Here is a 24,846-nt window from a genome sequence, read left to right as displayed (position 1 = left end):
AGTTCAGGCGGGCGACGGCACCCACCAGGAGCCTGGGGGAGGGGGGCTGAGGACACAGGCAGGCCTACGACGGCACCTACAGCCAGGACACTCGCCTGGCGCTGGACCCGGCCGGCTGGACTGGGGCGGGGCGGGGAGGTCACCTGCGTGGCCGTGCACCCGGGGGCACCAGGCGGGCCAGCGTCACCCTCAGTGTCATCGGTGAGACGTTGTGGACAGTCCCTCCGTTAATAATCATAATAATAATAATTCATTGTATTTATATGGCGCTTTTCCGGGGCTTAAAGACGCTGACAATATGGGAAAAAAACAGAAAACACAGAAACAACAAGCAACAGATAACATGAACACATCGAACACAGAGTTAACAAACAGGCACAGGGAACAATTAACACAGCAATGTCCAGGGGGGAGGGTAGGGGAGATGGGTTAGAGGTAGGGAGGTATGCATGTCCAGGGGGGGGGGGGGCAGGGGAGAGGTTAGGGGTAGGGGAGGTTGTATGCAGGTCAGGGAGAGATGGTTAGGGGTAGGGGAGGTTGTGTGCATGGAGAACAGGTAGGTTTTGAGGTGGGATTTAAAGTGGATTTCTGAATCTCTCTCCCTATCAGGAGTCAGTGCACCTTCCATTGAGGACTCCATGGCGATGGTTGCCGTGGCGCTGGGGCTGTATGGACTGATCAAGGTCTTCTCTTGGACGTTCAGCTCTGGTAAACTATCCTTTTGTTTATTTAACATTTATCCAACCAGGCCGATGTCTCTTTCACAAGGAGCCAGGGTCAGTAAAACAGTAAAATAGAAAAATATTTAAATATCAAAGTGTGTGTCAATTGTTTTGTAGTAATAAAGGATCTGTCTGTCACTATTCAAAGTATGCATTTGTTTTTGTGTCTCTAATAACGTTTGACCTTTTCTTGGCTTTGCGTAGGCTCTGATCACGCTGACGACACTGAACAGAAGGTAATTGTCTTTTCGTAAATGTAATTTAACTCATTCAGTGCCAAACTGTCAACTTTCGAGAGTGCCAAGGGTGACTTTATTTCACCAAAAATGCATAAATGATGATGCTTCATATGTTCTAGCCAATCAGAGTGTTGTTGCTAGGTAAACACCACTTGGAAGGTGCTGAGTGTTCCGGAATTATTTGGCAGTTAGTCACAAATATGTGACCATTCAAACGGTGAGATGAAAAATGAATCGCGATACTTTTTTTAAACAGCAGAGGGCGCTCCATCTACGCTCAGAGGGCGCTATATCTACGCTCAGAGGGCGCTATATCTACGCTCAGAGGGCGCTCTATCTACGCTCAGAGAGCGCTCTATGCATTAACATACCTCAGAAATAAGAAGAGATTCTCAGAGATAGTTTCATTTGTCTGCAATCTCATTTTGTAAAAAAAGAAAAGAAAAAAAAAAGTGAGAAAATCGTATCGTGAACCGTGTCGCGAACACAGTATTGTGAATTGTATCGAATCATGAGTTGAGTGTATCGTTAAGTTCCTATTAGGTTGTTAAGTCGTGACGTGTTTCCGGGTCCAAAGTTGGCTGAGGCGCTCTCTTCGAAATGCCTCAGTTATAATAATAATTCATTATATTTATATAGCGCTTTTCCGAGGCTCAAAGACCCTGACAAATATGGGAAAAACTTGAAAGTGCTGCGTCCCTTGTTGTATGAATAGATCCCAGTCTAAAAAAACGATTGAACTGTCATTCTACCGCTGTAATACACTGGTACTCTGGTGCAGGGGATTTCTGGTTTGGACCCGGAAATTGCTAAACGTCACGTTTGAGGTAAGACTTAACAACCGAATTAGTGAGTTAAGTGTGTTTCCTGGCTGTGTGGTGGTTGTTACTTCACACGAGGCTTGTCCTTATGCTTTCTCATTTACAGAAAAAGAACTGAAAAGACGCGACCAGATGTACCATGGAACCGTGGCCTGGCAATGAAACTGGCAGTAAAATGATACGGTCTGTGGTACGACACGTGACATCACAGAAGAAAATGCACCTTAACGAGAGATTGAGTTTTTGACGGCAGCTGACATGAAGATGTGTGAATGAACCAGAATGTCCTCTGGAGAATGTAGTCTTTACAGCCAGTCCCAACTGTCATTGTTAAAAATAACTACTAAAAAATTTTTTGGATGGACTGATACAATACAATATTGAAAGAAGTTGCAGCAGCTGCACTGCACTGCACCTGTTGGTGATTACAATGTAGTTTGTGTTGTAATAATAATAATAACTTTTATTTGTATAAATGTTGCAGCTCAAAGTGCTCCAATCATTACATAATCACAATTTAATTATTTAGTCATTTAAAGGCAATATTAAAAAGACGGGTTTAAGTGGTAAATGTAATTGTAGTAAGTGGTAAAACTTATTCAGTTTAAGTCTCTGTACTGTACATATGTTTTTCTCATTCTGTGTTGTTTTCCGGATGCTTCATAGATTGTTTAAATAGTTTTTCATGCCTTTTGTGGCGCTACTGTGAGTTGATGACGTTATGTTAATATTTGGATCATAATTGAGTCTATCATTGGTTGTAACAGTAATAAATCAATAAATTAATTGGCTGTACTTTAAGTTTGGCCCTTGTCTTTCTGCACGCATTGCTTTAATATTAATGCTGTAATGACATTAAAATAGATTATTGCTAATTTACGATAAGTAATTGATGACGACTGGAGTCACTGGACCATTCAGGCTACTGGGGGTTCGATACCCGGCGGTCGTGACGTTAGAATTATAAGGTTCTATCGCAATTTTTGGTCAAAAGTTTTGTACATAATCTGATCCATTAGGTGTTTATTAATGCCTGTGTGGTGTGATTTTTTAAATTTTGAATTTTTTTTTGAGTTTTTGAGGTTCCATCTCACAAAACATAATGAATGTAAAAACTTTGACGCTCAATATCTCTGAACTGCCCTAAACGGAGATAGAACCTTATCATTCTAAACTCACGACACGAGGTGTCATGACACTGGCGCCCGACCTTCCACCTTTAGGGCTGTCCAAAAATACTTATTTAAATTTGTAACGTTTTTTTTTCCTTCTAAATGGGGCAGTCCCACTCATATTTTTTTATTTTATTGGACAGATACAGTGAAGACAGACAGGAAAGTAAGGAGAAGAAGGGAGAGAGAGAAGGGCACGTCAGCAGGGCATGGGCCGGATTAGAACCCATGCCGACACAGGCATGTGTGCAATGTAGACCGCGGTGCCGGACCACTGGACCTCCCCAGGCCACTCAAAGAAGACTTCTAACACAGAATGGTGCCAGCTATTCGTTCAGCGAAGGTCGGCTCTCATAGATATTATATAAGTTTGGCCCCCAACAGCACTGAAACACAGTGGTGGACTCAGGCTGTTTGAAGGGCAGGGGCGAAAAGAAAAAAAAGGGCACCTACTGCACAACATGGGACCCCATCAGTGCACATGGTCAAGTTTAGACCATTGGAGGGGCACCAATAGGGCACGTCCTCTAATTTTCTCCACTCAAAAGGGCATTTTTGCCACTCAAACGGGCACTTAAGAGAGACGTTTTTCAACCGTGGGGGCACCAGGAGGGGCGGTCGCCCCCCCTGCCCCCCCCCCTGAGTCCGCCAGTGCTGAAACAGACATCTGAACCATCGGTCCAGGAGCCAAGACACGTGTTCACACCCCTCGGGACCAAACCCAGGCTTCGGATTTCGGACGTCATTGTCACGTGACTATTGCAAAAACGTAACCTCCGTATCAACCTCCCCCATCACGTCATAAAGCAGACACTTCCTCAAAGATGAATTTAAACATACGTGAGAATAACTAAATAAACATCTCTCTGAGGCCACCTTAACACCAAACAGGGTGACGAATAACAGCCAGTGGGAAAGATCTCTCAGAGTGGTCAAGAAAGTCCAACGGCCAATGAGCGACGGCGTTACTGAGCGACGCGGAGACAGCAGCCAATGGAAAGCTCGGATGTTGCCCGAGGCAGTCAAAGTGGGTCGGGTCGACGGGTCTCCTAGCGCGTAAGTTGACAAATCTTTCAGTCACCAACTGGCCTTGTTTTGGTTTACTAACACCCCGCTAACCTTGTCTGGTAACATCACTAACTCATTAACACATAAATATTACACTATAGTAATATATATTATATATGACACTTTAACGGTAATAACATCTGTCTCCCCGTTAGGCGGCTAACTTGCGAGCTAGCTGCTAACTGTAGGCTAACAATGGTGTTTAGGTGGAGTTAGCCAGTTAGCTTAGCCGCTGTATCAGTGAGACTGACGCCAGAGAGAGTCACTCAACAACCAGAACAGAACCAGGCAGAGATGATGTCTGGTGTTGAACAGCTCACTGAAGCTTCAGTGACAGAAGCAGCGAGTCAGCTGTTAGCCTGGACAGACAGACAGGCTGCAAAGCTTTTGTTGCGTCTGACAATTGACTTCCTTTTACGCGGGACTGTTACATGGCTAAGTACTGACCATGCATAGTAGTAGTGGTCGCAGTGGCGGCTGGTGCTAAACATGTTGGGTGAGGCACAGGTTATGGGGGCATGCTCCACGGGGAAGAATATCAACTTTAAAATCTGGATTTACAGTCGATTTTAGCATGAGAATATATATAGTACTGTCCAGACAGTTGTCTTGTTTAGCCATTCAACTAGGCATTATTTATTCAAATGGAGAAAGACATGGAACACAATGCAATTGTGATAATAAATGTGTTCTTTGTTACTTCTTTAATTAAATTAAAGTGTACCTTTCTATTATCATACAATATTTCCTTGAACATGTAAACTCTATAATCATACAGTTGTCTTTCTATTAGTTGTCTCTGTCATACTGAACTGTTTGTTATCATCCTGAACTATCTCGTTGCTCACATCACCTCAGTGTTCTGTCTCTATTGCTGTCCTCTCCTGTTGTCTGTCTCTCTGTTGCTCTCCTCTCCTGTTGTCTGTCTTCTCTGTTGCTCTCCTCTCCTGTTGTCTGTCTCTCTGTTGCTCTCCTCTCCTGTTGTCTGTCTCTCTGTTGCTCTCCTCTCCTGTTGTCTGTCTCTCTGTTGCTCTCCTCTCCTTTTGTCTCAACTTGTCTGTCTCTCTGTTGCTCTCCTCTCCTGTTGTCTGTCTCTCTGTTGCTCTCCTCTCCTGTTGTCTGTCTCTCTGTTGCTCTCCTCTCCTTGTTGTCTGTCTCTCTGTTGCTCTCTCTCCTGTTGTCTGTCTCTCTGTTGCTCTCCTCTCCTGTCTCTCTGTTGCTCTCCTCTCCTGTTGTCTGTCTCACTGTTGCTCTCCTCTCCTGTTGTCTGTCTCTCTGTTGCTCTCCTCTCCTGTTGTCTGTCTCTCTGTTGCTCTCCTCTCCTGTTGTCTGTCGCGACGTGTTTCCGGGTACAACGTTGGCTGAGGCGCTGTCTTCGAAATGCCGCAATAATAATAATAATTCATTATATTTATATAGCGCTTTTCCGAGGCTCAAATACCCTGACAATATGGAGAAAACGGGAAAGTGCTGTGTCCCTTGTTGTATGAATAGATCCGAGTCTAAAAAACGATTAAACTGTCATTCTACCGCTGTAGTACACTGGTATTCTGGTGCGGAGAATTTCTGGTTTAGACCCGGAAATTGCAAAACGTCACGTTTGACATCAGACTTAACAACCGGATATTCAGGGATATTCACGCATTTTTTAATTTTTACTACCCCTAGTGGTAGTGGCCCTAGGCTGCAGCCTAGGTAAGCCTATAATCTGCGCATGCTCGGGGCGCATTTTTTGACCGAGATGGCCACATGTCGAAATGTCCTTGGGCAAGACACTGAACCCCCAAAATTGCTCCCAGTGAGCGGGCCGGCCGGCGCCTTGCATGGCAGCTTGGCCGCCATTGGTGTGTGTGTGTGTGAATGGGTGAATGAGAGGCCGTTGTAAAGCGCTTTGGATGATGAAGGCGCTATATACAGTAAGTCAGTCCATTTACCATTTTGAAGAAAGACTTTGCCCAAAAAACGTACATAATGATGTTTTCTCCTCCTCCTCCTCTCTCACAGAGAATCAGCCCTTTTCTGATGGCAGGAATGATGGACAGCATTGTGATCCTCGACGACGACGACGATGAGGAGGGAGAAACGGCCCAGCCTTCGTCGTCCTCCACCTCCTTCTCCTCCTCCTTCTCCTACCAGCCCAAATCCTACGCCAACCACCAGCCCCTCCCCCTCGCCCCTACTCACATCACCCCTCCAAAGAGCCACCAGCCGCCCCCCCCGACACACATCACCCAGTCACCCTTCGCCACGGCCAAGAAGGAGACCCACATCCTGCAGGCTGAGAACCAGAGGCTGTATACTGAGGTGGGGAGGCGAGGGGTGGGGAGCTGGGGAGGGGAGGGGAGGGGAGGTGAGGGGAGGGGTGGGGAGGTGAGGTGAGGGGAGTAGAGGGCTGAGGAGGGGAGGGGAGGGGAAGGGGAGGGGAGCTGGGGAGGGGTGGGGAGCTGGGGAGGGGAGCTGGGGAGGGGAGGGGAGGGGAGGTGAGGTGAGGGGAGTAGAGGGCTGAGGAGGGGAGGGGAGTGGAGGGGAGCTGGGGAGGGGTGGGGAGCTGGGGAGGGGAGGGGAGGGAAGGATAGGTGAGACAGGCTGGGGTGGGCTAGGGAGGGGAGTGGAGGTCTGTGGAGGGCTGGTGTGGGCTGGGGTTTGGAGGGGTGGGGAGTGGAGTGGAGTGGTGGGGAGAGCTGGAGAGGGAGTGGTGGTGTGTGGAGGGCTGGTGTGAGGGAGGGGAGGGCTGGTTTGGGCTAGGGAGGGGATGGATTGGAAATGATCATGATTTATGATTTGGAAATGATAACTCGCCCTACGAAAGGCCCAAAAAGTGACTCCAGGGAGGCTGTCTGTCCCTGTAATCTGTCTGTCCCTGTAATCTGCAGTTGTTGTCTTTAGATTGCAGCGTGTGATACACAGTTGTAATGTAGGTGTCAACACAGCTGCTGCTGCTGCCAGCCTCAGCCTCTCTGTGTGTCCTTGGCAGTTTAACATTCTCCTTCACTTTGAACTCAATGCCATTTTCTTTTTCGGTTCCCCACATGCCTCTCTCCTTCCCCCTATCCTCCCCATTCTCCCTCCCTCCCTCTCTCCCCCTCTCATTCCCCACCCACTCTCCTTCTCTCCCCCCCACTCTCTTTCTCTCCTTCCCCTCTATCCTTCCCCACCCTCTCTCTCCCCCCCCCCCCCCCCCTCTCCCTCCCCCTCCCAGTTCGTAGAGCACTGCCAGGCCCACACCCAGGACTGTCCCGAGGTCCTTACCTTCCTCCACACCAAACACGGCAAGGCCTCGCCGGACTTCCTGGACTCGGTGGAGTTCCGGAACACTCTGGGCCGCTGCCTGACGCGCGCCCAGGCCAGCCGCGCCAAGACCTTCGTGTACATCAATGAGCTCTGCACCGTCCTCAAGCAGCACTCGGCCAGGCGGAGGCAGGCCGCCGTGAAGGTGGAGCTGACCGACCAGGAGAAGAGGGAGAGGGAGGAGGAGAGGAAGAGGGAGGGAGGGGAGGGGAGGATAGTGAAGCAGCAGGAGGAGGAGGAGGACATGCAGCCGTCTACCTCGGGGAAACAGGAAGAGGGAGAAGGGGAGATGAAGAAGAAGAGGGCGTCCAGGAAACAGGTGAACAGGGCGGGGGTAGGGGGGCTGGGGGGGGACGTGTGTCTGTGTGTTCTGTAGCTGTCCGTCTGTTTTCTTAAGGTGTTTGTGTTACGGGATTGTGAGTAATTGTTACGTTTGCGGTGCGAATGATGGAGAAAAACCCATTCCTAGCCAATCACAACCCCCTCTAGCCCCAACCACGTCTCACATCTGAAGGATAGGATACAGGAATCTTGAGGTTAATTTCAATACCTTTCTAAGACTTTTTAAAGACCTTGTCAATATTTTTCCAGACCTCACCGCCACTTCGAGATGTAACGGTTTACGTCAGTGACGCAAACTATAGACGAGACCACTATCATACAACAAGAATAACTTTTACTAAAAGTTTTTAGGACTCAAACTCTTTGGACAGAGTCTAATTCAGAAAAACACCTACAAAATTCAAGACCTCATAAAATCGCGCTAAGATTTTTTAATACTTATTAAGGGTCTTGATTTTCCCAAAATTGATTTATCAACCTTTAATACTTTTCAAGACACCGCGGATACCCTGTCTAAGCAATATGCCCTCTCCCTCCCTCCCTCCCTCCCTCCTTCCCCCTCTCCCTCCCTCCCCTCCCTCCCTCCTTCCCCTCTCCCTCCCTCCCCTCCCTCCCTCCTTCCCCCTCTCCCTCCCTCCTTCCCCCTCCCCTCCCTCCTTCCCCCTCTCCCCTGGTCAGATTGCGTACCTGGAGAACCTGTTGACGGTGTACAACTCAGAGATCCGGCGTCTACAGGAGATGGAGCTGAGCGTGGACGACCTGGTGGAGGACGACTCAGGATACATCCAGGAGCACAAGCTGAAACGCAAGGTCAGCTGACCTGTCTGTCTGTCTCTCTCTCTCTCACAAGCTGAAACGCAAGGTCAGCTGACCTGTCTGTCTGTCTGTCTGTCTCTCTCTCACAAGCTGAAACGCAAGGTCAGCTGACCTGTCTGTCTGTCTGTCTGTCTGTCTCTCTCTCTCACAAGCTGAAACGCAAGGTCAGCTGACCTGTCTGTCTGTCTCTCTCTCTCTCACAAGCTGAAACGCAAGGTCAGCTGACCTGTCTGTCTGTCTCTCTCTCTCTCTCACAAGCTGAAACGCAAGGTCAGCTGACCTGTCTGTCTGTCTGTCTCTCTCTCTCTCACAAGCTGAAACGCAAGGTCAGCTGACCTGTTTGTCTGTCTGTCTCTCTCTCTCTCACAAGCTGGAACGCAAGGTCAGCTGACCTCCCTCTCTCTCTCTGTCTCTCTCTCACAAGCTGAAACGCAAGGTCAGCTGACCTGTCTGTCTCTCTCTCTCTCTCTCTCTGTCTCTTTTTCTCTCTCTCTCTCTCTCTCTCTCTCTCTCTCTCTCTGTGCTCTCACTCTGTTAACTCCCATTCTTTTATATAATATAACCAAGTTACTCACTCACCATCTCCTTCCTCTTTCTTTCTCTCCCTCCTCCAACGCAAGGTCAGCTGACCTCTCTCTGGGGAGGGGCCTCCTCTCTCTCTACCTTCACCCTTTGTCTCTCTCTCTCACCCTTTGTCTCTCTCTCTCTCTGTCTCACCCTTTGTCTCTCTCTCTTTCTCTGTCTCACCCTTTGTCTCTCTCTCTCTCTCTGTCTCACCCTTTGTGTCTCTCTCTCACCCTTTATCTCTCTCTCTCTCTCTGTGTCTCACCCTTTGTCTCTCTCTCTCTGCCTCTCTCTCTCTCTGCTCCATCTGCCTGCCCTCACTCTGTTAACTCTCATTCATCATATTTTATATAATATAACCAAGTTACTGACTCACTCACTTACACCATCTCCCCCCTCTCCCCCCTCTCCCCCCTCCAGATGATAAAGATCTATGATAAGCTGTGTGAGCTGAAGGGCTGCAGCACGCTGACAGGCCGGGTGATAGAGCAGAGGATCCCCTACAGCGGCACACGCTACCCCGAGATCAACCGCAAGGTAACCCCCGCTCCATCCTCTGGTAACCACGGTAACCACCTCTCCCCCCCCTCCCTCCCTCCCTCCCTCTACCCAGAGATAAACCAGTAACCTATATTGTGCCTGTCAACCAAATTACGTTACCTCCTTCCCTCTCTTCCCCTCTCCCTCCCTCTCTCCCCCCCTCCCTCCTTCCCCCTCTCCTCCCTCCTTCCCCCCTCCCCCTCTTCCTCCCCCTCTCCCCCCTCTCCCTCCCTCCCTCTCCCCCCCCTCCTTCCCCCTCTCCCCTAACCTCCCTCCCCCCTCAGGTGGAGCGTTACATCAACAGCCCCGGCGCCCAGCTGAACCCTCCAGACTACTCAGACATCCTGGACCAGGTGCGGCGGGCCAACGAGCGCCACGCCCTCTCCCTGAGCAAGAAGCAGGTGGTCCAGATCGCCCAGGACGCCTTCAGGGAGACGGGCAACCGCCTGCAGGAGAGACGTCACCTGGACATGATCTACAACTTCGGATCGCACGTCACCGACCCCTACAAGCCTAGTGGGTAGTGGGGGTGGGTGGGGGGAGGGGGAGGGGAGAGAGGGAGAGACAGAGAGGGTGGTGGTGGTGGGTGAGATGAGAGAGAGACAGAGAGACAGAGGGTGGTGGTGGTGGGTGAGAGAGAGAGGGTGGTGGAGAGAGAGAGACAGAGGGTGGTGGAGAGACAGAGAGAGAGAGACAGACAGACAGACAGACAGAGGGTGAGAGAAAGAGAGAGAGAGAGAGACAGACAGACAGACAGAGGGTGAGAGAGAGACAGACAGACAGACAGACTGAGGGTGAGAGAGAGACAGACAGACAGAGGGTGAGAGAGACAGACAGACAGAGGGTGAGAGAGACAGACAGACATCGCCTCGCTCATTTCTGATGAATCCAAATATGATCTCTCACACACACACACAACCCTTCCCTCCCCTCCCCTCCCGTCCCCTCCCCCTCCCTCAGCCACTGACCCGGCGCTGATGGATCCGGTCCTGGCCCGGAAGCTGCGGTCCAACCGTGAGTTGGCGCTGACCAGCCTGGACCAGGTCATCTCCAAGTACGCCCTGCGCCAGGACGACACAGAGGACGAGGAGAGGAGGAAGCGCCTGGAGAAGAAGCAGAAGGCAGAGGCGGGAGAGAAGGAGGAGGAAGAGGAGGAGAAGGGAGAGAAGGCGGCGGTGGTGGAGGAACCGGAGGAAGAAGAGGAGGATGAAGACGACGAGTCGTCCGACCCCGACATCGAAGAGGAGATCCAGGCCAGCGAGACTCAGGCAGGGCCAGGTGAGGAGGAAGGGAGGGAGGGAGGGAGGGAAAGAGGGAGGGAGGGGTGGAGAGAAGGAAGGAAGGAGAGAGGGAGGGAGGGGTGGAGGGAGGGAAGGAAGGAAGGAAGGAGGGAGGGAGATCCAGCAAGGCATAGTTTGAGACAGAACTAGTGGATGAGCTGAGAGAGAGAGAGAGAGAGAGAGAGAGAGAGAGAGAGAGAGAGAGAGAGAGAGAGAGAGAGAGAGAGAGAGAGAGAGAGAGAGAGAGAGAGAGAGAGAGAGAGAGAGAGAGAGAGAGAGAGAGAGAGAGAGAGAGAGAGAGAGAGAGAGAGAGAGAGAGAGAGAGAGAGAGAGAGAGAGAGAGAGAGAGAGAGAGAGAGAGAGAGAGAGAGAGAGAGAGAGAGAGAGAGAGAAATTCAAGCACTTTCAATGACCCATGTCTATTTTCCAAAACTTTTAAGACCTTGATTTCTTATACTCAAATTCACAAAGTGAATGGCATCAAGGACTTCAAGGACCTGTGGGAACCCTGATTGTCATTCCACTGCTTGGAGACTGACAACTCAAGATAATGATGAATTGTAATGAATGTGCTCTGTGTTGACTGTATATCGTTTCCTCAAATAACTCCTTTTAGAAATACGTTGTATGTGGTATTACATTCTGGTGCACGTCCTTGAGAGGGAGGTGAGGGAGGGAGGGAGGGAGGGAAGAGGTAGAAAGACGAAGGCAACAGTTAACTGAACCGTTCCTTTTTCAGAGGAGGAGGAAGACGAGGAGGAGGAAGAGGACAATAAAGAGGAAGAGGACAACAACGAGGCAGAACCTCCAAAGCAGAGTGAAGAGATGGAGGAGGAGGAGGAGGAGGATGGAGGGAGCGAGTCTCTGAGCCAAGGGAGCGTCGGAGGAGGAGAGGAAGACAGCGCCACCGCCGGCGCCCAGGAAGAAAGCGGGGGGGTGAGTCCCCTGGAGAACTCCCCCGCCCCTGACCTCTCACCCCTGACCCCCGCCCCTGACCCTGACCCCGCCCCCACAGACAGCCCCAGCCAATCGGAGCCCGCCGCCACCAGGACCGTGGTGGTTAAAAAGGAAACGTTGTTAGACACTAGCCTCCTCGCCAAGGAGGACGAGGTCGTCTCCTCCAATCACGTGTCGGCGGCCGTGTCCGTGAGCACCACGGCGACCGACACCAGAGACTCCGCCCCCTCCCCTCTCCTGGCCAATCAGGCCTCTCCTCAGCCGCGGTCGCCGGTGCTGGTCTCGACCAACGACGACTCTTGCACGCTCATCTGCGAGACGAGGTCGGCCAATTGCAGCCCTTTCCGGCTCAGCCCCGCCCGCAGAGGGACCTCCCGGCTCAGGAAGAGGAAGCGCGGGGAGGAGGAGGGGGCAGGACACAGGAAGTCTCAGAACGGAGCGCTGAAGCACAACAACGGGAGGTAAGGAGAAGCTTTACATCCAGGAGCACAAGCTAAAACGCAAGATCAGCTGACATCTCTCTCTCTCTCTCACTCTCACTCTCTCTCACTCTCTCTCTCACTCTCTCTCACTCTCTCTCTCACTCTCTCACTCTCACTCTCTCTCACTCTCACTCTCTCTCACTCTCTCTCTCTCTCTCTCCCACTCTAAAATATATTTTTTTAAAGAGAGAGAGAGAGAGAGACACGGTACAAGGGGGGCAGTAGAAGTCATAGTATAGGGGAAAAGCACATGTCTCAGGAGACGCAGTGCTGTCTACCTGATGTCTACTTCCACCAGCCTCCCCTGACACACCCTCCCTCCCTCTCTCAATCTCCCTCCCCCTCCCCCCCAGTGACAGTGACATCATGATGGTGACCAGTAGCCCCCTCCAGGCCGACTCCACCAGGGCGGACACCCCCCCTCAGGAGCTGGTCACCAGCTCCCAGTACACCCCCGCCCCCCAAGAAGAACAAGGTGGGAATCAATCAATCAATCAATCTATGATATTGTCTTGGCCTTGGTTTAATTTTATACTCGTATATGTTTTTATATTAATTTTATGTTTTCAATCCCTGTTGTAAAAGCACTGCGAGCTGCATTTCCTGTATGAAAGGTGCTGTACAAATAAAGCTTTACTTACTTACTTACCTTGACCCTTGTGGTTCCCCAGGTCAACGTGGCGACCCAGTGTGACCCCGACGAGGTCATCGTCCTGTCTGACTCTGACTGACCCCTGACCTCCAGGCTGCAGGGAGGGGACCCCCAAACTCGGCCTGTCGAACCCCCAAACCAGTGCCTGCTGACAGGAATCCTTTAATGGCGGACACACAGGGTCCGAGGAGAGAGAGGGAGGGAGAGAGAGGGAGAGAGAGAGGGAGGGAGCGGGAGAGGGAGAGCGGACATTGCAGATTCAAACTGGCGATAGACGTGTCAGTTTTACTGTCAATTTGTTTACATTTTCTATTTATATACCGGCTGGATGATGAGGATGTGAGGGGGGGGCGGGTGGCTCTTGTGTATAAAATTATTTCATTGAGATGTTATTTTACAAGTACATTTGTTTGTCTTAATCTTATTTTTGGGGATCTTTGGTGGATGAATGAATGGATGGATGGATGGATGGATGGATGGATGTGATGGATGGATGGATGCAGGCTGTCTGTATGTATGTACGCGAACGCTGGCATTAAATCTCTGCCGGCATTAGTCATCATAATCTCTTTAATTCTGAAGTAAGTTATCCTCGCAGCTCGGGAACATTTCAGGATCGATAAATCAACACGGTCGGTCGGTCGCGTCACCTGGGTGCCGCTGTCCAGAGCAACACTACTGGTGTGACGTAACCATGGTAGCGCTGGAGCTCCAAGCTGCCCTCTGATAGGTCGGATGCCGTTTGGCCGTTAGTTCCTGGTCCTGTTCGGTCCTCTCAAACCTGCATGACGTTCCCAGGGGTCAGGGGGTCAGGGTTCAGGGGTCGTCTGCCATGGGGAGCTATTCCCTTCTTCACGTAGCAACATTGGTTCGGCGAAAGTGTTGTGTTCAGGCACTCCTGGCATAAAGGAAGAAGTAGTTTGTATTAGTTTGAGGTGGTAATGAACTTTGTCATTATTATTCTTCAACCCCCCATGGATTTATTATTTTTATTTTATTTTATTTTTTTGTTAGTTAGGAGGATGTACAGGTGTGTGATACAACTTTCCTTATAATAAAATGTTGATAAAAGCAGAAACGTGTATATGTTTTCTTATGATAACTCTTTTCTCTGATGTGTTTACTAGTAACAGTAGACTGACATGAGCTGAAGGGCCACACACGCCTTTACAGGGTATATACAGGAATCTTGAGGTTAATTTCAATACCGTTCTAAGACTTTTTAAAGACCTTGTCAATATTTTTCCAGACCTCACCGCCACTTCGAGCTGTAACCATTTACATCAGTGACCCCTTTAACTCAACCGTTTGAGTTTGCAATAGACCACTATCATACAACAGAATTTCCGTTGTTTTTTAAATAAAACTAATACATTCACGAACTTTTACTAAACGTTTTTAGGGCTCAAACTCTTTGGACAGAGTCTAATTCAGAAAAATACCTACAAAATTCAAGACTTCATAAAATCGTGATAAGACTTTTTAATACGGTACTTATTAAGGGTCTTGATTTTCCCAAAATTGATTGATCAACTTTTAATACTTTTCAAGACACCGTGGATACCCTGTTACCGCGGATACCCTGCTTTAGAAAGTCTACGTCCCCTTTAACTATGTTCATCTGTTGTCACACCAGTCACTAGAATCAAATGTGACCCCCCCCCACTGATCTACACAGACTACTGACCCCCCCCCCCACTGATCTACACAGACTACTGGACACTTTCAAAATGAGAGAAAGAGCAGCAGATGTGATCGCTGGGTCCCTGGGTTCAACATATCCTGCATGTCGTCATCCCTCCTGTCAATTTCTACTGTCTCTCTCTCTCTCACCCATCCTTCCTGTCAGTCTCTACTGTCTCTATCCTCCTCTCTCTCTCTCACCCATCCTTCCTGTCAATCTCTACTGTCTCTAACTTCCTCTCTCTCTCTCTCACCCATACTTCCTGTCAGTCTCTACTGTCTCTATCCTCCTCTCTCTCTCTCACCCATCCTTCCCGTCAATCTCTACTGTCTCTATCCTCCTCTCTCTCTCTCGCCCATCCTTCCTGTCGATCTCTACTGTCTCTATCCTCTCTCTCTCTCACCCATCCTTCCTGTCAGTCTCTACTGTCTCTAACCTCCTCTCTCTCACCCATCCTTCCTGTCAATCTCTACTGTCTCTATCCTCCTCTCTCTCTCACCCATCCATCCTGTCAATCTCTACTGTCTCTAACCTCCTCTCTCTCTCTCTCACCCATCCTTCCTGTCAGTCTCTACTGTCTCTATCCTCCTCTCTCTCTCACCCATCCTTCCTGTCAATCTCTACTGTCTCTATCCTCTCTCTCTCACCCATCCTTCCTGTCAATCTCTACTGTCTCTATCCTCCTCTCTCTCACCCATCCTTCCTGTCAGTCTCTACTGTCTCTATCCTCCTCTCTCTCTCTCTCTCACCCATCCTTCCTGTCAATCTCTACTGTCTCTATCCTCCTCTCTCTCTCTCTCTCACCCATCCTTCTTGTCAGTCTCTACTGTCTCTATCCTCCTCTCTCTCACCCATCCTTCCTGTCAGTCTCTACTGTCTCTATCCTCCTCTCTCTCTCTCTCTCTCTCTCTCTCTCTCTCTCTCTCTCTCTCTCTCTCTCTCTCTCTCTCTCACCCATCCTTCCTGTCAGTCTCTACTGTCTCTATCCTCTCTCTCTCTCTCACCCATCCTTCCTGTCAGTCTCTACTGTCTCTATCCTCCTCTCTCCTACCGCTCAGTACAGCTCAGCCCAGTACAGCCCAGCCCAGTACAGCCCAGCCCAGCCCAGTACAGCTCAGCCCAGTACAGTACAGCTCAGTACAGCCCAGCCCAGTACAGCTCAGTACAGCCCAGCCCAGTACAGCTCAGTACAGCCCAGCCCAGCTCAGTACAGCCCAGCCCAGCTCAGTACAGCCCAGCTCAGTACAGCCCAGCCCAGCCCAGTACAGCTCAGCCCAGTACAGCCCAGCCCAGTACAGCTCAGTACAGCCCAGCCCAGTACAGCTCAGTACAGCCCAGCCCAGCTCAGTACAGCTCAGCTCAGTACAGCCCAGCCCAGCCCAGCCCAGTACATCTCAGTACAGCCCAGCCAAGAGAAATGTGGGGATGAAAAATGTCAAGGCTATCCACACCTGGGGACTTTTTGGGATTATGAATGTGCTTAAAGAAACTGCCATTCAGTTTACTGTTAACAATAATTGACTAGCACTAATAGTAGAATGTAATGTCTTCAATTTATTTCACTTAACTAAGCTACTATGCGATGTGTAAGCCTACATTATAGGCATATGAATTACCACGTACTGTTTAAGATGTATAATGTTGTTGGCATGAAATTATGGATTTATGTGAATAAAAGAAAGCATTTGTCAAGGTTTTCTCTGTGTAAATCTAGATATTTATTGATTGATTGTTGGTCATTATTCATAACTGAATAACTGTATACGTTGCATAGCTGCAACGTTTGCAGGAAAAGTGCTAGACAAATAAAGGTTATTACGGTATTATTATTATTATTGTTTGAAAGTAATGATCCCGCCTTTTTGACTCCAAACACACGCTGATTGGCTGAATCACGTCCAGGACTTCTCGAGCATTCGGCGATCTCTGAGGGGAGTTTGACGTCTGTCTTCTGCTCAACGTAAGTTTCTCCTCAAATTAGACAACTGTTGTCTTTTAAAGTAACTATTATATAGAGTTAATATATATAACAGATCACATAAGAGTTAACCTAACTGTGGTAAGTAGCTAGCTGTTCATGAGGTTCATCCAGAGATAGTTTTAGTCAGAAAGCCAGGTCGTGTCGCATATTCCCGCCTGAACACCGGAGATGACGCTAGCGACCTAGCTAGCTAGTTGTGTTATAATGATGAGTTATTAACAGTTATAAGCTACTGTACCATCTGCCTAGCTAGTTATGTTATAACTGTTATAAGCTAGTGTACGTAATCACATAACCAGTTATGTTATAGCTAGAACCGTTTTAACCTACTGTAGTTATAACACAACTAGCTAGCTAGGTCGCTAGCGTCATCTCCTGTGTTCAGGCGGGAATGTGCGACACGAACTGGCTTTCTGACTAAAACTATCTCTGGATGAACCTCACGAACACTTATGATAAGCAGGTCAATCAGATATTGCTAGCTAACCACATGAACCGTTCGCTTTGTGAGTGGACTGTGTGGACATGCCTGTAGCCGGTAGTAGCTACAGTTCTTAGTTAGACAGCTAATACCTAAACGTCCACATGAACGTGAATGTGAATGTTTAACACCGCTGAAAACTATTCCTCTGGTCGTTCCCGTCGGTAGTGATGGACGGGGCCGGTAGTGATGGACGGGGACAGCCTGATGATGGAGAGCTCGAACCAGGCCACGCTTATGGAGCTGATGGACAAGACCTATTACGACATGGTTCAGGAGAACGGACAGAGGAAGTTTGGTGGACCTCCTCCAGGTGCGTGTGCGTGTGCGTGTGCGAGAGGAGAGTGTGTGTCTGTGTCTGTGTGTGTGTGTGTGTGTGAGAGAGAGTCAGAGTGAGAGTGAGAGTGAGAGTGTGTGTGTGTGTGTGTGTGTGTGTGCGTGTGCGAGAGGAGAGTGTGTGTCTGTGTATGTGTGTGTGTGTGTGTGTGTGAGAGAGTCAGAGTGAGAGTGAGAGTGTGAGTGTGTGTGTGTGTGCGTGTGCGTGTGCGAGAGGAGAGTGTGTGTGTGTGTGTGTGTGTGTGTGTGTGTGTGAGAGAGTCAGAGTGAGAGTGTGTGTGTGTGTGTGTGCGTGCGTGCGCGTGCTTGTTGTGTGTGTGTGTGTGTGTGTGAGTGCGAGAGAGTCAGAGTGAGAGTGTGTGTGTGTGTGTGCGTGCGCGTGCTTGTTGTGTTGGGTGTGTTTCAAATTCTTCACATACAGTGTTTATCAGCCTTCCCAATCACGTTACGACCGCTAGCAAAACATAATCTGAGCAGTTGGTAACCGACGGTAATGATGTTCTCATCCGGCCCAATGTCTACTAAACTGGAATTAACCGTTAATTATCTCCCACGCTGACACCTGTCTCCAGTTGTATTTACATCCTGCAGTTTGTCATGTATGAACTGTCATAGTGTGTCTGTACTGCAGCAGTATGAACTGTCATAGTGTGTCTGTACTGCAGCTGTATGAACTGTCATAGTGTGTCTGTACTGCAGCAGTATGAACTGTCATAGTGTGTCTGTACTGCAGCTGTATGAACTGTCATAGTGTGTCTGTACTGCAGCTGTATGAACTGTCACAGTGTGTCTGTACTGCAGCTGTATGAACTGTCACAGTGTGTCTGTACTGCAGCAGTATGAACTGAACACTGTTGTAACTGTTATAACACTTGTTATTTCTTGTTTTGGAGTCTCCTCCACCTCTGTTTCTACTGTGTTAAAACAAGGGGAGGCTGGCGGGGTTAGAAACCGGAGGACCGGCTCATTGTGAGGGATGGTGTCAGACAGGCTTGTGTTCTTCTGTGCTTCACAGTGAGCCCGTCCTCCAATTTCTACCTCCGCCAGCCTCCCCTGATTAAGATTGACTGTGGATGGTTCACTGGGATTTTTTTTAACTGTTGCTGAGATCATGTTGAATTCAATAAACACATGAAATGCAGGTTGTGCCTGTGGGTGTGTGTGGTGGAGATACATGGGGAGAATTTATGTAGAGGGTAGTGAGTGTCTTCAATGGACCTATCGCTAAGCCACGCCCCCTTTGAAAACTCAGACAAACAAACAACGCTTCACTGACAGTGACTGACTGACCGACCGTGACTGAATGACATTCATGACTTACAATGGCGGGAGTTGGCACATTTCTGATTTACCACAGCAAGTAATAGACATGTTTTTTTAAAGATGACAAGAATATTTAGTCTAAAAATCCTCCATCCTCCTTCAAAGGCTGCGACAACTGGGTGTTGAGGGCACCGCCCTGGACTGGCTCACCTTCTACCTCACCAACAGACAACAGTTCATCTCCCTCTCCGGTCACACCTCCTCCTCCTCCTCTGTCACACAGGGGGTCCCACAAGGCTCAGTCCTCGGCCCCCTGCTCTTCCTCTGCTACACACTCCCCCTCGGTCACATCATCCGCCAATTCAACCTGGACTTCCACTGCTACGCCGATGACACCCAGATTTACATCACCACAAACTCCACCCAGAACCCACCCCTCAGTCACATCGAAAACTGCATTTCAGCAATAAAAACCTGGCTCACACACAACTTCCTCAAACTCAACAGTGAAAAGACCGAAGTCATCCTCATCGGCACCAAATCCACCCTCAATAAAACCGGACCCATCACACTCACCATTGACGACACTACCATCACCCCCTCCCCCCTGGCTCGCAACCTCGGCTTCATTCTGGACCCCACCCTCTCATTCGATCCCCACGTCAGTTCTATTGTCAAGACATCCTACTTCCACCTCCGAAACATTGCAAAAATCAGACACTGCCTCTCCCCTCCCGCTGCTGAATCCCTCATCCACGCCTTCATCTCCTCCCGCCTTGACTACTGCAACTCCCTACTCACCGGCATCACCTCCCGCTCCCTCCATAGACTCCAGATGGTCCAAAACTCAGCTGCACGCCTCCTTTCAAACACCGAGCGGGTGTTTGAAAGGGGGCGTGCAGCTGAGTTTTGGACCATCTGGAGTGACCACATCACTCCTGTCCTCCACTCTCTCCACTGGCTCCCCATCAAAGAACGCATCCAATTCAAAGTCCTTATCCTCACATACAAAGCCCTCCATAGCCTGGCCCCCCCTTACCTGACTGACCTCCTTCTCCCCCACCGCCCTACCCGTACCCTCCGATCCTCATCCATTGTTCCCCTCACTGTCCCACCCTCAAAACTCAAAGGCTTCGGTCACCGTGCCTTTTCACGAGCTGCACCCTGCCTCTGGAACTCTCTCCCTCAACCACTCAGAGACTCACCCTCACTCCTCACTTTTAAATCCCACCTCAAAACCTACCTGTTCTCCCATGTATACAGCCTCCCCTAACCCTAGCCATCTCCCCCATCCCGGCCACCCCCGCCCCCCCCCTTGACACCCATACAACCTCCCCTACCCCTAGTGGCTAGTGCTATTATTATTAAAAGCTTTTCACCATCAGATATTATTAGCAAGTTGTTTGTCTGAGTTTTCTGCCTGTATTGACTTGATATGATTGGACAATTTATATTTTGGGGCGTGGCTTAGCGATAGGTCCATTATTGTCATCTTTGGTCTTCGGGATTGGAAAGTTGTTGTTTCGGTGGGTGGTCCCTAGATGGCCCACCGGCCGTTAAAAGTCACTGTCACAATTTTACCCTTTAAATTATTATTATTTTTAAAGTCTTCCTTCTTCTAGCATTATGACTGCTAATGGCCCCAGGCCCTAGCTTAGATGGACTGATGCAGGGGTCGGCAACCTATGGCACGCGTGCCAGCAGTGGCACGCGACAGCTTAAACAGTGGCACGTGACAGCTAATCAATAAGTGCGAGAATGGGAGATTTTTTAAATTATTTTTTTATGTTGGCCGTGTTCGTAAATTCGCGCACACTGGGTTCAATGTCACAATGGGACCAAGTATGATCAGGCCCGTGAATGAGTTCTCTCTTGCCCGCGGGATGATATTTAATTACTATTAAAACCGGCCCGCAGTATTATGTGCCCGCAGCACCATATTACTACAAGTTCCAAGATGCATTGGCGCGTACCGAGTGCCCGCGAGCGAGCGCGACCCCGCGTCTTCTCTTCACTTCAGTACTCGTCATGAGCAGCAGCAGCACAGTCACAGTGGAGGCCGAAACATCGCCGTCAATTCCCGAGTGTTCCCGAGTGTTCCCGAGTACAGTTTGCTGACAAACTCGGCATACTTGCTGCCGAATTCAGGCGGAGATTTTCCGACTTTGAAGCCCAAAAAAGCAGGCTTCAACTGCTCAGCAATCCATTTGCAGTTGACGTGGAAAGTGCACCAGCAAATCTCCAAATGGCGCTGATTGAGCTCCAGTGTAATGACACATTGAAAGCAAAATATGAGTCTGTGGCGCTGCTGAGTTTGCTCGTTTCATCCCCGACACAATGCCTGAGCTGCGCACCCAAGTTGCTCGCACGCAGTCTATGTTTGGCAGCACATACGTGTGTGAACTACTGTTTTCGTTGATGAAACTAAACAAAACATCACATAGGAGTCGTCTTAGTGATGAACATCTGAACTCAATCCTGAGAATTTCCTCAGCTCAGAGCCTGACCCCAAACATTAATGAACTTGTACTCAAGATGAGACACCAAGTATCGGGCTCAGCCTCAGACAAGTGAGCAGAAAGGACTTGGACTTGATATTTCTTTGAAGGGAATTATAATTTTTTTCTCCAGTTGAATGGACCCAGGGACATGTTGCCTAAGAAATTAATGCAACTGTTTTGCACTTTTGCAAGTTTGCACTAACTTTTCTAATTTTATTATAGAAGACAGTCATTGGTGAGGATCGGAGCAGCACACTGATTTGTTTTTAATGCATGCTGTTTCATTTTTGCATTTATCTTGCCATTGAGCTTTGAATGAAAATTATATTTAGCTGTTTACCTGTTAAAAAAAATAAAAAAATAAACGTTTTCAATTTATTACTGAAAGAGCCTTGAGAAAATATTGCAACTGATTTTATTTATGTTTTACTTAATTTAATGTAATGATTCATGTTAAGTGCAATATAGGCTGTGTTATTGGTATTGGTTCAATATGTGCAATAATTGCGAGTTTTAATAAACATTGAACCAGCCCGGCCCTCCACTTGTACCATTTTTAAATGTTGGCCCCCTGTGTATTTGACTTTGACATGACTGGACTAGAGGCAGTCTCAGGGACGCTCCGGCGCTCTCAGGGCGAATTTACGAATGCAGCCCTAGTCTCATCCACTCCACGAGAGCCGTATTCTGGCGCCAATTTTCAAAGTAAAATTCTGAATTCGATTCGATACTTGTATCAATATAACTCAAGTCGTTCAAGGATGAAGCAGACAAGGCCGAATCAATAAGACGTGCTGTGTCAAGGTATGGGAAGCAGGCCAGCACCTTTAAAGCATTTGCCACTGCTAAAAATCACGCAACTGAAGCAAGCTTTCGCATTGCTCATTGCATTGCGAAACGTGGAAAGCCATTCACTGATGGAGAATATATTAAGGAGGCTTTCCTCTGTAGCTCAGATGTTTTGTTTGAAGGCTTATCAAACAAAGACACAATAAAATCAAGAATAAAAGACATCCCAGTGTCAGACAGAAGTGTGGAACGAAGAATAGGAGAAATGCTAGAAAACGTGAAAGCGCAGCAGACCGCTGGTTTGAAAGATGCGACGGTGTTTAGCCTCGCACTTGATGAGAGCGTAGATGTGAATGACATGCAAGATACTGTGATTCTGCTGTAAGGGAGGAGCTCTGCTGCCTAAAACCAATGCCAGAAACAACAAAAGGTGAGGACATCGCTAAAGTTCTTATCGAGCATTTTGTGGAGCGAGGGATTGACATTAGCAGGATTTTTGCAGTGACAACAGATGGTGCCCCTGCCATGGTCGGGAAACAGAGGGGAGCGGTTGCATTAATTGTGTGCAACTTAAAGTGACCAAGTACCACCCCCAGATAATGGAGTTGAGCAAAGGAAAACAGGGCCAGGGATCACGACATTGATTGTTAGGACTGTTTACATGGCTTTGCATACATAGCTCTTTGCAACCCAAAAAAAATATATGTTTGTTGTGGTTGGAATAAAATAATAAAATGTAAGTAACAACCAAATAATTATATAAATATAAATTATAATTCATACAAGTAAGACCCTTGTATAATCACCCTCCAGTTAGGCCTACTTATTAAAATGATAACCATAGGGAGCGCAGTTAGCAACTTTGGTAGAAATTGAGCGCTCCAATTTGCTTAAAGTTGTGCTACGCATCACAAAGTTTAGTTGTCTTAGATATGTTATGTTGGTAATTTTGTTCAAGTTTCAGTTAGTTACATTTTTAGGTTTATTTAGCATACATGGCTTTGCATACATAGCTCTTTGCTGAAAATTGTTGTTCATGTTGTGGAATAAAATTGCAGATCTGTTGGTCTGTTTGGTTTGGTTTGATGTCGAGTCATAATTAATGTTGATATTGTGGTTGGCACACTGACTAACAAGAAAATTAAAAAATGGCACTTCATATCAAAAAGGTTGCCTACCCCTGGACTGATGGATAGATGATTAGCTTTGCTTTGGTTAAAGGCGTATGCTAAATGCCAAACATGTGACTGTACTGTACATGTAACAGACTTCCCTTTCCGTTGTGTAATCACGTCTCATACAGCGGTTTCCCAGTCAGAGTGTTTATTGTATCAATCTGTCAAACTAAATAATAGGCAGACGGTCATTGTCGTTGGTTACGCTGGGTTTACACCGACCAAAGTCTTAACAATACAGATCAAATGTTTATAATACACAACATATTGGGCGGGTTGGGCTGGATGAATAGCATTTAGGCGGTATCAAAATGTCAGTGGCTTAAAGTTACAAAATGCGTTAAAAAGTTAAAACACACAGTCTAGTAGCTACAAACAATGAATGTGTAGGTTGTAGCCTATTTATTTTACAAACAAACATCATTGGCAACAGACCTACAGTTTAGGGTGCAGGAGATGGACACCTACCCAATAGTAATTAGAGGTTTTCTGACAATAATAGGTTTTGGGGTGGTGGTTTTTGGTGGATTTAGCGGTTTTTAGACTGTGGTTAGGCTGGAAATTGTCAATCCCACCTGGCAACCCTGCACACATTCATCTGTGGTAGGTAGTAAGCGCACAGCGGTAGAATGACGTCACCGGCGGACAGTATTTGGTCCATTAGTCTGGGAGAGTTCGGAATGCACGTCGGCATAGCAACAGCGTTCGACCGATTTGATTTTGATGGGCCGTTGACGGCCCGGGCTAATATTGGCAGGCGGACAACATTTGGCATGACAACTTTAATGGGCCAAATATTGTCCGTCTGTGACGTCATTCTACCGCTGTGTGCTTACTACCACAGATGAATGTGTGTAAATCTTAAACTGGGAAGACAAATATAATCTTCTTACACTTGAATAGCATTAAGGTTGATGCTGGCTCACTAGTCAGCTATAACTTTTATGTAGGTAATATGGATCTTTTATCTTCTTTCTCGCTCTTCTGGGCATGATGGTGTGATAGCGGGTTTTTAAACAGACACGCAAAATGAGAAAAGCATTCCCCTTAGGGAGGGAGGGGGGAGTGGAGGGAGGGTGAGGAAGGCCCCCTCACCCACTCCGTCCACTCTCCCCTCCATAAGGGGAATGACTTTCTCATTTTGCGTGTCTGTTTGTACTTACAGAGCCACACAATAAAACCCGCTATCAATTGGAGATCACCTGCTCTTGTCTTCACTGGGAACATAAGCAGTTATGGAAGTAAGTAGGAATTCGAAGGGTAAAATAGAACTGATAAAATATGAATAAAACATTAATAGAATGTAATAAAGATAAAGGGTAATATAATAATATAATAATACAGTATGACATCACAAAGACATCAGAATCAGAATCAGAATCAGAAGACTTTTATTGCCATGACATGTAAACATGTTAGGAATTTGGTTTGGTACCGTGGAGCACGGTTTACAGAAGGACAGGTGCAAGACAGGACAAGACAGTGCAAACCAACATCAAAGTGCAAGAGTCATAATTAATATAAATATAAAGTGCAGAGATCAAGTGTTCAAGTGTTCAAGTGTTCATATCCAGACATATCCAGATGTGACAGGTCTCTTGAGCTGAGGGGCATGATTTGTTCAAAACAAACCCAACCATATTGCAAAACAGCCCCTCACCTGAATTATGTTGTTCAGTATTCCATTTGCTCT

General features: G+C 48.1%; 1 pseudogene across 1 annotated transcript; it reads left to right on the top strand.

Moving 5' to 3' along the window:
- The first annotated feature begins 6,056 nt into the window (after positions 1 to 6,056).
- LOC308158797 lies at positions 6,057 to 13,122 on the top strand (annotated as a pseudogene). The gene is made up of 9 exons (XR_013938031.1): positions 6,057 to 6,326; positions 7,222 to 7,629; positions 8,331 to 8,462; positions 9,453 to 9,569; positions 9,857 to 10,088; positions 10,533 to 10,850; positions 11,592 to 12,270; positions 12,645 to 12,766; positions 12,963 to 13,122. The product of XR_013938031.1 is annotated as an uncharacterized misc_RNA (transcript).
- The last annotated feature ends 11,724 nt before the right edge of the window (positions 13,123 to 24,846 follow it).

The sequence above is a fragment of the Nansenia antarctica genome (genome assembly GCF_963989245.1).
Source record: "Nansenia antarctica genome assembly, chromosome: 5".
Taxonomy (NCBI): Eukaryota; Metazoa; Chordata; class Actinopteri; order Argentiniformes; family Microstomatidae; genus Nansenia; species Nansenia antarctica.
The sequence above is the reverse complement of the archived record's forward strand: the minus strand, read 5'-3'. Positions and strand labels throughout refer to the sequence as shown.